This window comes from Mastomys coucha, unplaced genomic scaffold (genome assembly GCF_008632895.1).
Source record: "Mastomys coucha isolate ucsf_1 unplaced genomic scaffold, UCSF_Mcou_1 pScaffold6, whole genome shotgun sequence".
Classification (NCBI taxonomy): Eukaryota; Metazoa; Chordata; class Mammalia; order Rodentia; family Muridae; genus Mastomys; species Mastomys coucha.
The window spans coordinates 76691168-76704247 of NW_022196912.1; the positions used below are offsets into that span (position 1 = coordinate 76691168).

At 37.2% G+C, this 13080-nt stretch overlaps 1 pseudogene; it reads left to right on the forward strand.

Annotated features, from left to right (window-relative positions):
• The first annotated feature begins 8702 nt into the window (after positions 1–8702).
• Positions 8703–13080, forward strand: part of LOC116081036 — an 18797-nt pseudogene continuing 14419 nt past the window's right edge.

Genomic DNA, 13080 nt, shown 5'->3' on the forward strand with positions numbered 1-13080 from the left:
TATCCTGAAAATAATTTCTTTTCTTTCTTTTAATCATTTGTACTTGACACTGCACTTTCTATTGCCCAAAACTGAGAAATACATTTCTATATATTTTTCATAGCCAGTCACAGAGATTTGGTTATGGCAGTCTGAATAGACTGAGATCCATCTATTGCTGTCTTCACTTGAGGCTGAAGCTGCCACTGAGGTCCAATTTATGCAATAATTTAGGTAAAGTTGTTTTCTAGGAAATCAAGGCAGTATCGCACAGAAAGATACAGGTAGAGGAAGAATGTAAAGAATAGGAGAGATAGGAGGTGTCATCCCTTCTGAGTAAGATTAAGCCTGTGATAGCTATTCTTGGTTGTCAACTACACTACATTTTGAATGAACTACAATCCAGAAATGGAGCACAAACCTATGATCCAGATCTTGAGGCATAGTGGCCATGACATGCTTAGGACAAGGCGAGGTCATGCTTTTAATCCAAGGAGACAGAGGCAAGCAGATATGAGTTCAAGGACAGCCTGGGACAGAGTAAATTCCAAACTCAGGAGTAGTGAGTGATACACGCCTTTAATCTGGGCCACATTATCTGCTGGAGGCCTACATAAGGACAGTGCAAATAGGAAATGTGTATTCTTTTTCATCTGCTGTCATTTCCCAGAACATCTGTGGGAATCCACTTCCTCAGGATTACAGTTTATACAGAGGACCAGCTGAAACACCGAACCTCATGGGACTGAGCAACTACTAGATTCTTGGACTTCCTATTGGACTGCAGACTGTAAGTCATTCCAATAATTTCTCTTAATAAATAGAGACATTCCATATGTTCTGTGACTCTAGAGGATCCTGACTAATACAAAGTCTTAGTAATGAGAGTAAAGAATAATCTACCACAACCTAAAAAACATTTACTAGAGAACTAACTTATGGCTAACACCATCTTAGTCTATTTGCACTGTTATAATAAAATATCACAGATGGATAATCTAAGACAGAAGAATTCTTTTTCAGATTTCTCCCATGCAGGAGTCCAAAATCAAAATCCATGAGACATACAGTAGATAGGATAGTAGTTGTTCCCAACTAGTGAAACGACTAAGAAGAAAAGAGCAAATACTTCTGAGATGCACATACCATGCTGCCATCTCCTTTTAAGTGTCTTAACATTGTAGATACTGTTGCAGTGAGAATTAAATTTTAGCATACATTTTCTGAGTCCCATTCATAGAAAACTGTGTCTGAAAACCCTAATTTTACAGTTCTTTGCATTTGCTGAAAAAAATCAGGGTCATCGGTGATGTTACCCTCTTATGTTTTTGGTGATAATTTACTTGTGAATGTAGGGTAAATGTGTGTTGTATTAGTTATCACAGGAACACAAAACCAACTTAAAGTGGATTCGTTTATTCAGCACTCACACCTGTGACATGCATTACAGAATTCCACATACCCTATGACAAGCACTAAACTGTTGAATAAATTACATACTCTAATCTAAAAGCAAAAGAAAAAAAAAAGGAGAAGGAAAGGGTATCATGGATGTGCAAAAAGTCTATGCAAGAAAGACTTCTGTGCTGGATTGAGCTGTACCGCAGAAGGCTAAAATCCCACATGCGAACCATATATCCTAAGAAACAATATAGTTTCTATGACACAGAGGGAAGACGAATATTAAATAAGAAAACTTCCTTTTTCTAAACTTTGAAATGGAGTCTCTTCAAACTCACTAAATGAGTGTTTAGACTATACCCAACATCTATAAATGTATTCCTAAAAATTAAAATAAAGGATTCAAGATAGAAAAGAAAATGTTACTGCATATTTTATATTAATGTGGAAATATTATGTATCTCTCTACAATTAGTTTAAAAAGAAAGATTAATCTTTAATCACCTCATAAAGAAAGAAAACTAAAAGAACTTAAAAGTATCAGAGAATATAAGAAAAATTTTAAAAAGAGTTTATTATGTATTTAGAATTATTTCTAATCTTTAAGAAAAGAAAGTAATCACACCATCTGATTTACTGGAGAATATTCATTCTTTGTTATTACTTCAGTCTTGGCTGGAATACTGTGCTAACAATATAGCACAGGATTTCCAATTTATTAGCTAATTACCATTAAAATTATCAAACTTTGTATATTCAACTTTCTTCTCAGTATCTTAGGTTAAACTACATGCAAGTCACAGATTCTTATACCTTCAAGCAGTCTATTGTTATTCAGTTGCAATGACTTCCTTAAATCCTTTTGTTATAGGAGCTAGTTAAATCCTTCCCTGTCATTCCTAGCCTCCTGAACTCTTCCTGGAGGGTCTGATTCAGCCAGCTTTGGGTAGTGACTTCCTTGGAATTTCTTTTTTCCTTCTCCACCTCTACTGACATGAGAGACTGCTGGCAGGCAACAAGTAGCTAAAAGACAAGAAGCTTAGAGGTCCCCAGAAGTGACTCCTTGAAAGCTTCAGCTGACATTAATTAAAAAGAAAAGTTAATTTGGAGCCATCCAGATGGTATTAAACACTCAACAGAAAATGGAGTTAAATGAAGATAAAATAACTAATAGTAACAGAAAACAGAAAGGAACTAGACTAGATTATAGAAGAGAAGCATAAAATACGAATTTCAGATTTTTGCCCCCTCCTATGCCCCACACAAATCACCTTAAGATGATGGTTACACCTCCACTACAGTGGACCACCCTCCTGAGTTACATTTTCAGTAGCCACCTGCAATGGCTCTGCTATAATTTCGAGCGGTATACAGTATATACAAAAGGAACAAAGTGTTTGCTTTATTTAGAATAAGATTTCTGGAAACTCAACAATTTTACTTGCCCATTTCTTCCAAAAATTTTACTAGATAGTACTTAAAATAAGTTACATATTTTTCAAATTTTACAACACATTATTTCTGTTCATGCTGTATTGAGTTGTATGATAATTATTACAAGTCCAATTGTTGGAAAGTAGTGTTTCCCAGGAAACATTCATGCCTTTGGTGATAACATCCTCCTTTTATAGCAGGAATGTTCCTAGTTTACTTCATACTAATTTGTCTGATAATTATGAGAATACAGAAGTCCACAGGGCAGAGGCGAGTCAACAAAGTAACTGTATAAAAACATCTTGAGTATTTTATACAATCAAGCAGAGTTTTAAGGAAAACACTGAAGCATCACTGTCAGTGTCTCTCAGCATGCTTCTCTATTTTTCTCTTTACTTCTGCTTTTGTTCTGCTATGGATGATTTCCTACTCTGTTTATCACTGTTTTTGAGCAATTTTATTTTTAAAAAATAGAAATCATCACTGCAGCAGAGACTGTAAAGATTGTTTTTAACAATCTGGTGGATGGTATAAGTGATGATATAATTGATTTTATATCAATTTGACACAGATTAGGGTCATCAGAGAAAAGGAAGCCACAGTTAAGAAAATGCCTTCATAAGATCAATAGGGCTATAGACAAACCTATAAAGCATTTTCTTAATTAATGATTGAAAGAAGAGGGCTCACCCCTTTGTAGGTGGGGTTAACCTGCACTAGTGGTCCTGGGTTCTAAAAGAAAACAGGCTAAGGAAGCCATGTAAAGGCAGGTAAGAAGCACCCCTTATGGCCTCTGCACGGGCTCTGGACTATAATATTCTGCCCTATTTGAGTTCTTGTCCTGGCTTCCTTTAATGAGAGACTATGATGTGGAAGTGTAAGCCAAACAAACCCTTTCTTCCCCAAGTCTCTTTTCTTCATGATGTTGCATCACAATAGTAAACCCTAAGACATTTGCCATCTTGGGAAATAAATACATATGAGTTTCCCTGTCAAACTCCTTCTTACTATTTTATGAAAGGACTTTCTTCTATCCATTGAAGGAATGAATTTGAAGATTTAAAATGCATTATGGTTTTTCACGTTGAATCATGATTATTCGTATCATAATACCTCTAAATGATTGATGGGTATCAGCTGGGAAGGTAGTAAATCTTAGAACATATATAGAAATCAGGAATAAAACTGCTTTAACAAAATATTCGTCTCATGTGAAGCCTTTCAACTGGTTTATCAACTAGTTTAGCTCACAAATCTCCCCTTGACATAAAATAATATGAAGCTATTGTTAAAATATTGCAGTTTTATTATAAAGCAATAGGATTATTGATTTTTCTGCTTTACCAAAAAAATGTTTTATGCAAACTTGTGAACAACCTAAATCAAATATTCATTTTATAAAGATAATGTCATTGCAGATGACTAATATGTAAAATGTTATAGAGAAATACAGTATGTCTGTTGTACAATTAAATATAATACTAGAAAATATAACTTGTTACATAAATTAGATATAAAGCTGAATACTCTTAGATGAAAAATAATGGTTAATTTATCATATTTCCTATTTCTTCAAGACTTGGAATCAGTTTATATACACCCTGGAAATGCTTAATCAACAAAATTTATGGAAATAAAAGTTTATTGTAATATTTTATTGACATTTCTATGATGTCTCAGCACCCTCCCTGGAGTAGATCTGTTTCAAGAAACATTCTTGCTCACCTGTAAGGAGTCCTTATTTGTTATACTTTTGTCATGATATTGTAGCATCACAGTCACAATCAGATGACTGACACGTCTTGAATGGCCATGGAAGGGGCATCGTGACACAGTTCCTGCACCTGCAACAGAGCTGGCAGGGCCTGTGTTGACCTGAGTGTTGATTATAGCTGTAGGCATGTTTTTGTATAATAATGTACATAATTTACTTATGTTCCTCCTTTGAGAAATGTTCTCCCCGCCAAGGTTAATGACTCCATGATAATTAGAAGCAATAGGAGTAGGGAGGCAAGGGTGTGGCTAATGTTCCTCAGCAAAATTGTAAACTCTGTGACCTTCGGGACAGCCCTTAAGGCTATGGAAAAGAACTCTGAAAACATGAGTTCTAGAATATATAATTTCTCAGCTATGCAAAATATATAAAGATGTAATATGAAATGGTCAAGGGGCTTCACAGGTGAAAAAGAACAAAGGCAGCTGCACTAATGGGCCAGTTGGTGAGAAAGATACAAAGTCAGTCAGATTTCTGAATTCAAGGTCAGCCTGCTACAGAGTGAATTTAGGCCCAGGCCTGGTGGGAATGGTGATTTCTCAGAGCTGGATCTTACCCAGTTAGCTTATTGTCTGTTCTTAGACAGGCCAGCAGATCGCTGAATTCATTTGCTATGTTTAAAAAAATAAATAAATAAAAGTACTTGCTGTCTTTCCAAAGAATCAATTACTGATTCATGAGCTAATCAGAATGGAAACTGGGGTAATGATTGAATTGATATGAAAACAAAAGACTGGGTTTTGATCTGCAGTAGCTGAGCTAGCTATCTAGACAGCTGTCTAGATAGCAATCTCAAGAACACAAAGCTACTCCCAGGTCTTCATCCCCCACTGCTATTTTTATTCGATTTCCTGACCTTCTGTACCTCTCAGATGTCAGGGAAGCATAAGGCTCCCAGGAACCAAAGAGGATGACTTTTGCTGAAATACACAACAAAGCTGAGATACAACCTATAGAGACTACCTCCTGTAAATAGGCACTGCCTTTAGTTGAGGGATGGGGCCACCCAACTACCTTAAAGTTTTTAACCCTGAAATGTTACTGTCCAAAGGAAAGACAGGGTCAAAAAATGGAGCAGAGATTTGAGGCAAGGGCCATCCAGGGATTGCCTCACATAGGGATCCATTTAGTCTGCAGACATCAATCCCTGAAACTCTTGCTGCTACCAAGAGGTACTTGCTGACAGGAAACCTGGTGTGGCTGTTCCCTAGGAGTTTCTACCAGCACATGACCAATGCAGATGTGGATGCTTACAGTCAACCATCAGACTGAGCTCAGGGAGCCTGATGGAGGGACTGGCAGAAGGACTGGAGAAGCAGAGGAGTATTACAACCACATAGGATGAACAATGTCAGCTGGCCAGACCATCCAGAGTTCCCAGGGACTAGACCACTAGCCAAGAGTGTCCAAGAAAGGATCCATGGCTCTAGATACATGTGTAGCAGTTTTTACTTATTTTGCTATTTCCACAGCTATTACTGCTTCCTGTACTGAGAGATTAAGTTGAAATCAGATGTTTCCCAAACAACTGATAAATGTATTTTTATGTAAATTGATCAATTGGTAGGTTTACCTATACAAAAAAAAAAAAAACACTGTTATGTCAGAAAATGTTCTTTAACCCCAAAAGAGTACCCAGGATGCAATAGCACTAGGGTCTTTTTATTCACGCTCAAACTTGGGCCATGCCACCTTCTCTGATGCAGCAGAATGGGAAGGGAGGATATAGCCCTGAGTCTAGTTTCAGGCAAGCATTTATAGAGGCAAGAAAACAAGCCAGAGAGTTTCTAGCCTGGTACACATTTGATTGAAGGGCCATTATGGCCCTTAACATAACTGGCTGGTGCTGGGAACCAAACCATAAACTTACGTTTTGCTTTTCTCATGACTGGTGGTTGTTAGGAAGTGAAGCCAGAGGCAGCCTTGTAGCTTGGAGGTGTACATTTGTTGCAGACTAACCTGGAAACTGGTACTAGACTCCAGTTTGTTGGCAAGTAAACTGGAAGCTGAAGTTAGGTGACAGTTTGTTAGTTAACTCGAGTTTCACATTAGGCCAAGTTCTCCAAGATGGAGTTTGAACCCAAAAGACCTTGTCTCTCAACACATGTAAGTTTGGGGCTCTGGAAATTGCTACATAAACCATGCATACACCAATCTCAGCTAAGCAAGAAAAGTTTATTGAACACACACCCAAATCCTGGATCTCCAGGACCCACAAGAAGAAATGACCTAATTGTGGCACTAGTCTGCTCTCAGATTAGACTTTTTATTAAAAAACAAAACAAAACAAAAATAAAAAAACAACAAAGAACAGGTTCGAAAGTTTAAAACAGAAAGGAAGGTAGCAGTCAGCTTCCTAGGCTAACCTAGGCTAATTATTAGTAGCTAACCTTTAAAAGGATTTAGTTCTGAATAAGTGGTGTGTGTGTGGCTCAAGGTAGTGAACAGGGGAATTTCAGAACTTTGAGATAACAGAGCGTGAGTGTTATGATCATAGATTTTTGGCTTATTACTAGCATTTTTCAGTGTCAGCCACAACAACCTCAGCAGAGCTCATATGTAGGTACAGGAAGTGCTGCCTGGTAGTCAGCTCTGACTCAAGATATTTTATAGGCAAAACAGTTCATACTGACCTTTGGTTTGATGGGTCTTACACAAAGCTTTGTTGAATTTCTTAAGATTAGCAAACCTCATACAGAACATTCAGAACATAGTTAGACTATGTGCTCAGCATGTTCTCCAGCTATAGCTATTGTGGTGGGTCAAAGGTAGGAGGAGGCAGCCCATAACAATGCATACCTATGGATATCATAGGACAATTGGTGGAGTTGCTTTCCTCTTTCTGCCATGAAGGATCTAGGGCCTGACTTCAGGACACTAGTCTTGCTAGCGAGGACTTTTAACCAGTAGAGCCATCTTGTGTCCCATCAACATGCATTACAGCTGCTTTAGTGTTTGTTGGTTGATTTCCTCCCCTGAATCACTGCTCTTCTCAATTTCATCAGGAAGAATGAATTACTTCTGGAAAGTTGAGCCTGTACAGATTCGTTAGCATCAACTCTATATAACTGTGACTGCCTCATGAAATATATTTCTAAAATTAAAAAGACAATAAATCTCAATTCTGGGGCATGGCTTGTGAGTGCCACGTTCATGGCTATAGTCTAGAGCAAAGCTTCTATGGTTCCTTAGAAACAAGAGTAGCTGTAAAGAAAATGAGATGTGTTTCCAAGGCTTATATCCTGCTTTCGTTGTCTTTTTTAAAACATCATCAATCAAGATGCTTGTGCAGACACTGGAAGATGTATTACTTATCATCCTAATTCCAGAGAATGAAGAAGGATGAAGATGGGGACCAAGCAACACTCTTAGGTTTCCGGACAAGGTTTGGGCAATTTAAAAAACAGATTTACCCAGTAGGACTTTGCTTTCTGTGGCAGAATATAGAAAAATACACAGGGGAACAGATAATGAAGTTGGTAGCCCTGGAGTGGTATATCTGCCTGTGAAACTCCAGACACATCTGTTAGACAATTGTCTAAAGAAGGAAGAAGGAGCAATAGCAGGTAAAAATAAAAAATGAACAGGAAGACCCCCTCGGAGTCAGTTCTTTTCAGTGGATATTGGAAGTGGTGTAGAGGAAATGGTGTCTTAAGAAGAAGCTGGAGGAGGAGGAGTAAGCCAGGACGCTGAGACCTACCTTTTAAATCTAGCGCTTTGAGCTGTTGGCTTTCAGATAGGCTGATTTGGTGTCTTCCTCTTTTGAGGGAAGTCTGAGGCTCACTCCATTCTGTCTTGTTGATAATTTTACATTTGGACATTTAACTCTTATTTCTAAGCTCTTTCCCTCTAGACAGTAAGTTTTTTTTTTTTTTTGGTTTTTCGGTTTTTCGAGACAGGGTTTCTCTGTGTAGCCTTGGCTGTCCTGGAACTCGCTCTGTAGACCAGGCTGGCCTCGAACTCAGAAATCCGCCTGCCTCTGCCTCCCAAGTGCTGGGATTAAAGGCGTGCGCCACCACCGCCCGGCGACAGTAAGTTTTAAAGTCTTAACTTTTTCATTGTTGCTAAAAACTTTTAAAAAAAGCCCTTCCCTTGCCATCAGACTGACTTGAATGTGGTTCCTCCTGGTCCCCACAGTCTGCCTAGTTCTGAGGAAGCGTCGAATTCTGGGGACTCCTCACCAATGCCTACAGTTTTTTATCCCAAGGAAAATTATTCTTGCTTACAAACGTCTGCGTACAGACTGCCTCTCCTCGCCTTTCCTCTGTGGACCTACCTCTTCAAGACAGCCCTGATTCTTCTACCAATCCCAAACTAAAGCTGTCTAGTCCTGAGGCTGGTGAGGGCCCTGAGGAGAAGGGAGAGAACAAGGTCCTCACCAGGAAGAAGATGCAGACTGTGTTTTCGCAGGTCCAGTTATGTGCGCCCAAGAACAGGTTTCAGAGGCAGAGATACCTCAGCCTCTATCAGATGCAAGAACTCTCTACCATTCTGAACCTTCGCTATAAGCAGGTTAAGACCTGGTTCCAAAATCAAAGAATGAAGTGCAAGCAGTAGCAAAAGAAAACAATGGTTAAAGGCCAGCAAAGGTCTGACTCAGAAGGGCTCAGCACCAGTGGAGTATCCCAGCATCCATTGCAGCTACTCCCAGGGCTATCTGGTGAACAATGTATCTGGAAGCCTTCCCGTATGGGAGCAGCCAGAATTGGCCCAAGCCCACTTGGAGCAACCAGGCCTGGACCACTCAGTCCTGGTGTACTCAAGCCTGGGACAGCCAGACTTGCAACGCTGCTCGGCTCCCTAAGTCAGGGAAAACTCTCTGCAGCCTTACATTCAATTATTCAGGTACAGCAAAAGTTCTTTGCCAGTGATTTGGAGGCAAATTTGAAAACCACTAGGGAAAGCAGTGTGCATTTTATCATCCCCACAGCTTTGGAATTATTCCTGAACTACTCTGTGAATTCACCAGGCAAAATAGAGGCTTACAAAACAACTGGGCTTAAAGTCAGGGCAGGGCCAGGTTCCTTCTTTCTTTCAAAGATTTTCTTTTCTTTTTTAAGTACTCTTTTTTTTTCAAGACAGGGTTTCTCTGTGTAGCTCTGGCTGTCCTGGAACTAGCTCTATAGACCAGGCTGGCCTCGAACTCATAGATATGCCTGCCTTTGCTTCCTGAATGCTGGGACTAATGTGGTTTACCACCACCTGGCAAATTTTATATTTTATATTTATTATTTTGGTGCCAGAGAGTAAACCAAGGACTTTGAACATTCTAGGCACCCACTCAACCAATGAGCTCTATTTGTGACCCCATGTTGGTGCATTTGTTTTAGTTGTGTAACTTTTGTGTGTGTGTGTGTGTGTGTGTGTGTGTGTGTGTGTGTGTGTTGTACTGGAGATTTAACATGCTTTGGAGACAGTGAACTATACTCTCTCCTCCTCCAGGTACTTGCACACCTTTACTCACCCCAACCCATGCTTGTCTTTTTTTAGAAGCTTGGGTCTTGGTGTACACTGTGTGTTGTTTTGAGGGGTGAGGTTTAAAAGTATAGAAACTACAAAGCTTCATTCAGATATGGTGCTCACTCTCAAGAATGAAGAGAAGGATCATGAGTTTGAGGCTAGCTCAGATATAAGTTCAAAACCAGTCTACATTATGTTTAAGTAGTAAGGCAGCATCTCAATAAAATAGAAGTAAAGTCTCAACAAAATAAAACTAAAGCTTTGGATAATGGAGGGCTTTCTCCTTGGCCATTAGGAAATTTCACCTGTTAAGGTCCTTTGATTTCTTCCATGTCTTTGGAGATCCACTGAGAGCTCTTCTATGTGAATATCTGTAGAAAGATGTTTAATTCAACTGTACCATAATAAGCCAATGTCACCTGGACAAGTTTAAGTAAAATAAAACATTAGTTTTACCTTTAAAAAATTAAGAAGCTCAGAAATCAGAAAGCTGAGATTAATGCTGTGTAGATCCAACTTAGTTGGGCATCTCAGAATTTCCCTAAGCACAATGATGTTCAGACTAAAAATGGAGCATAAATTCCTAAGCAGAAGACATCTCAGCAGTAAAAGTTCATGAAATCCCCAGACACACACACACACACACACAAACCAGGAAGCTAGAAAGATGGTTTTGAGAGGGAACAAAGAGTTCTTAAATAGGTACAAATACGGTAATGATAATATGTATTATTATATATATTATTACATATTATATATAATATATATTATAATGATAACATATAATATTACATATATACATATATATATATATATGTATATATATATATCCTTCCAACAGAAGGAAAAGACAGCTGAAAGGGGAGAGGGGAAATCTCTGGAAGACGGAATTAGAATAGAATAGAATGGCATGTACATAGGAAGAGGCCATGATAAAGCCCATTGCAGTATGTTAACCTAAAAGAGTGGTTTTTCAGATGAAGGAAAATACCACAAGGTGAAAGTTTTTACAAATACGTTAAGGTGGGAAAGTCTTCACTATAATTTCTGTCCTTGTGCAATACTAGAAAGTCCATACTATATATATATAAAAAAAGGCTTTAGAAATACCCTGAATGAAGAAAAGTTTTCACTAGAATTCTGCACAAATTAATCATCACAGATTTCATATTGTGCAACAGCATTATGAATGTGTTCAGTATATGGAATCTTATAGGCAGATCAAAACTCTTTAGACATCATAAGATTCCAAGGAAAAGAAATGATGATGATGATGATTTTAATAATCTAAAAATGTCTCAGTGTTCTGAAAATCTAAGAAATTACAAAACAATTTGTATTTAGTTCTCTTCTTTTAAAAATTAAAAGCTTTTCCCTACTGACTTTCAAAAAAATTCCCCTAGTGAATGAGGAATACAACCTCACCATTGTTATTTTATCTTAAAATAAAACAAACTATTTGCGTATAACACGTGCCGCTGTGAAAATAATTCAAGTATTAATGCCTATGTATTCAGCATAGTTCATGATTTATTTTTTCAAAACAATGAACTCTTCAGTTGTTTGTTTCTTTCTTGAAACCTTCTTAAAAAAATTTATTTCTGCACTGATCACCAAAATGTTGTATTTAAGGACCATTCCTTTCTTACTTTTTGTAGTTTGAATAGATATTTGTGGAAAAGTAAAAATACTCGATGGCTAGAAGCTTCAGAGTAAAATGAGATTTGGTAAACTTACCTGGAGGGACACTTGTATTCCTCCTTAAATTATCAAACTATTGGAAAAAGGATACAATTGAATTTCTCTGGTAATGTGATGGGCAGGAAGGAAGACCAACTAGTGGTGGAAGTCATAGCCAAGGAAGAGAATTAACACAGTTTTAACAACATGTTAGGTCTCATTCCTGGAAAGGCTGGAACAACCAAGTGATTAGAGTGAAGCTGCATCATGACTAGAAATGTTTATTCATGTGCATGTCAGTTTCTCAATTTAAATTTCACTCTGGGTCAGGCCCCTAACATTGTAGTTGAGAAGGTAATGGACCTCTCTCATTTCTCTTCCCAGTATAACCATGTTGAATAATTATCCTTCTTTCGTTTTCTTACTATTTTACTTTACTTGCTTTACTTGGTCTGTGACGATGGCTGGGCAAGTTCAACTTCTCAGGATTGAAAGGACACACTGGCTATGACTCTAACAACATCCATAACTTCAAAAACAATCACTTGATTGAGATACTTTTATTTGTTTTCTTAGTTTATTGCTATTTTATTGATTTATTGTTAAATATTCTTTACTTCATGGTATCTAGGAGTTTAGGTGACATTTTCAAAAGGGGAACATTCTGAAATTTTTCTGTTTGAGAATAATAGCAGTTTTCATAAGATAAAAGAGGCAAGATTATTGTATAACTCATATTTATATGTTGTATATGTATAAGTTACATGTATGTATATCATATTTATTTTCTCCTAAAAAAATCACCACTATACTAGATTCTTTGCTCTATACCCCAATAACACAGTAAGCCAACCATTTAAAGACTATTAATTTATAATACAGAAAGAACAGACTTTTAAATAGCTATTCTAAGTATAACAAATATAAGCTTGGTCCGAATTCATGCTATCTTCCAATGTAGAATTTTCCTTGTATTTATTATTTGGACTTAGGTAGTAAATAGTCTTTTTCATTGTTTTTTCTTGGGTTAATTGATCTAATTTTAGACAAATGAATAGTTAATGTACAAAAATTTAGTGCTTTAATTTTGAAAGATGTTATAAAAATCGTTTTCTTCTAGAGAAATCATGTTTACTATGAAAGGTGTTTTCCTACCTAAAAGTATTTTTAATATCTACAATTCTATTATATGAGCTATGGCAATATTGTTTTATAATAATAGAAAAAAATGTATCTTTGCATGTTTTGTTTTTTCAAAACATATGCTTTAAATTTAATTGCTTAATAATATTATACCATTTTAAATATCATATTCATGAGTCACTTTTTTTTTTTTTTTTTTTTTTTTTTTT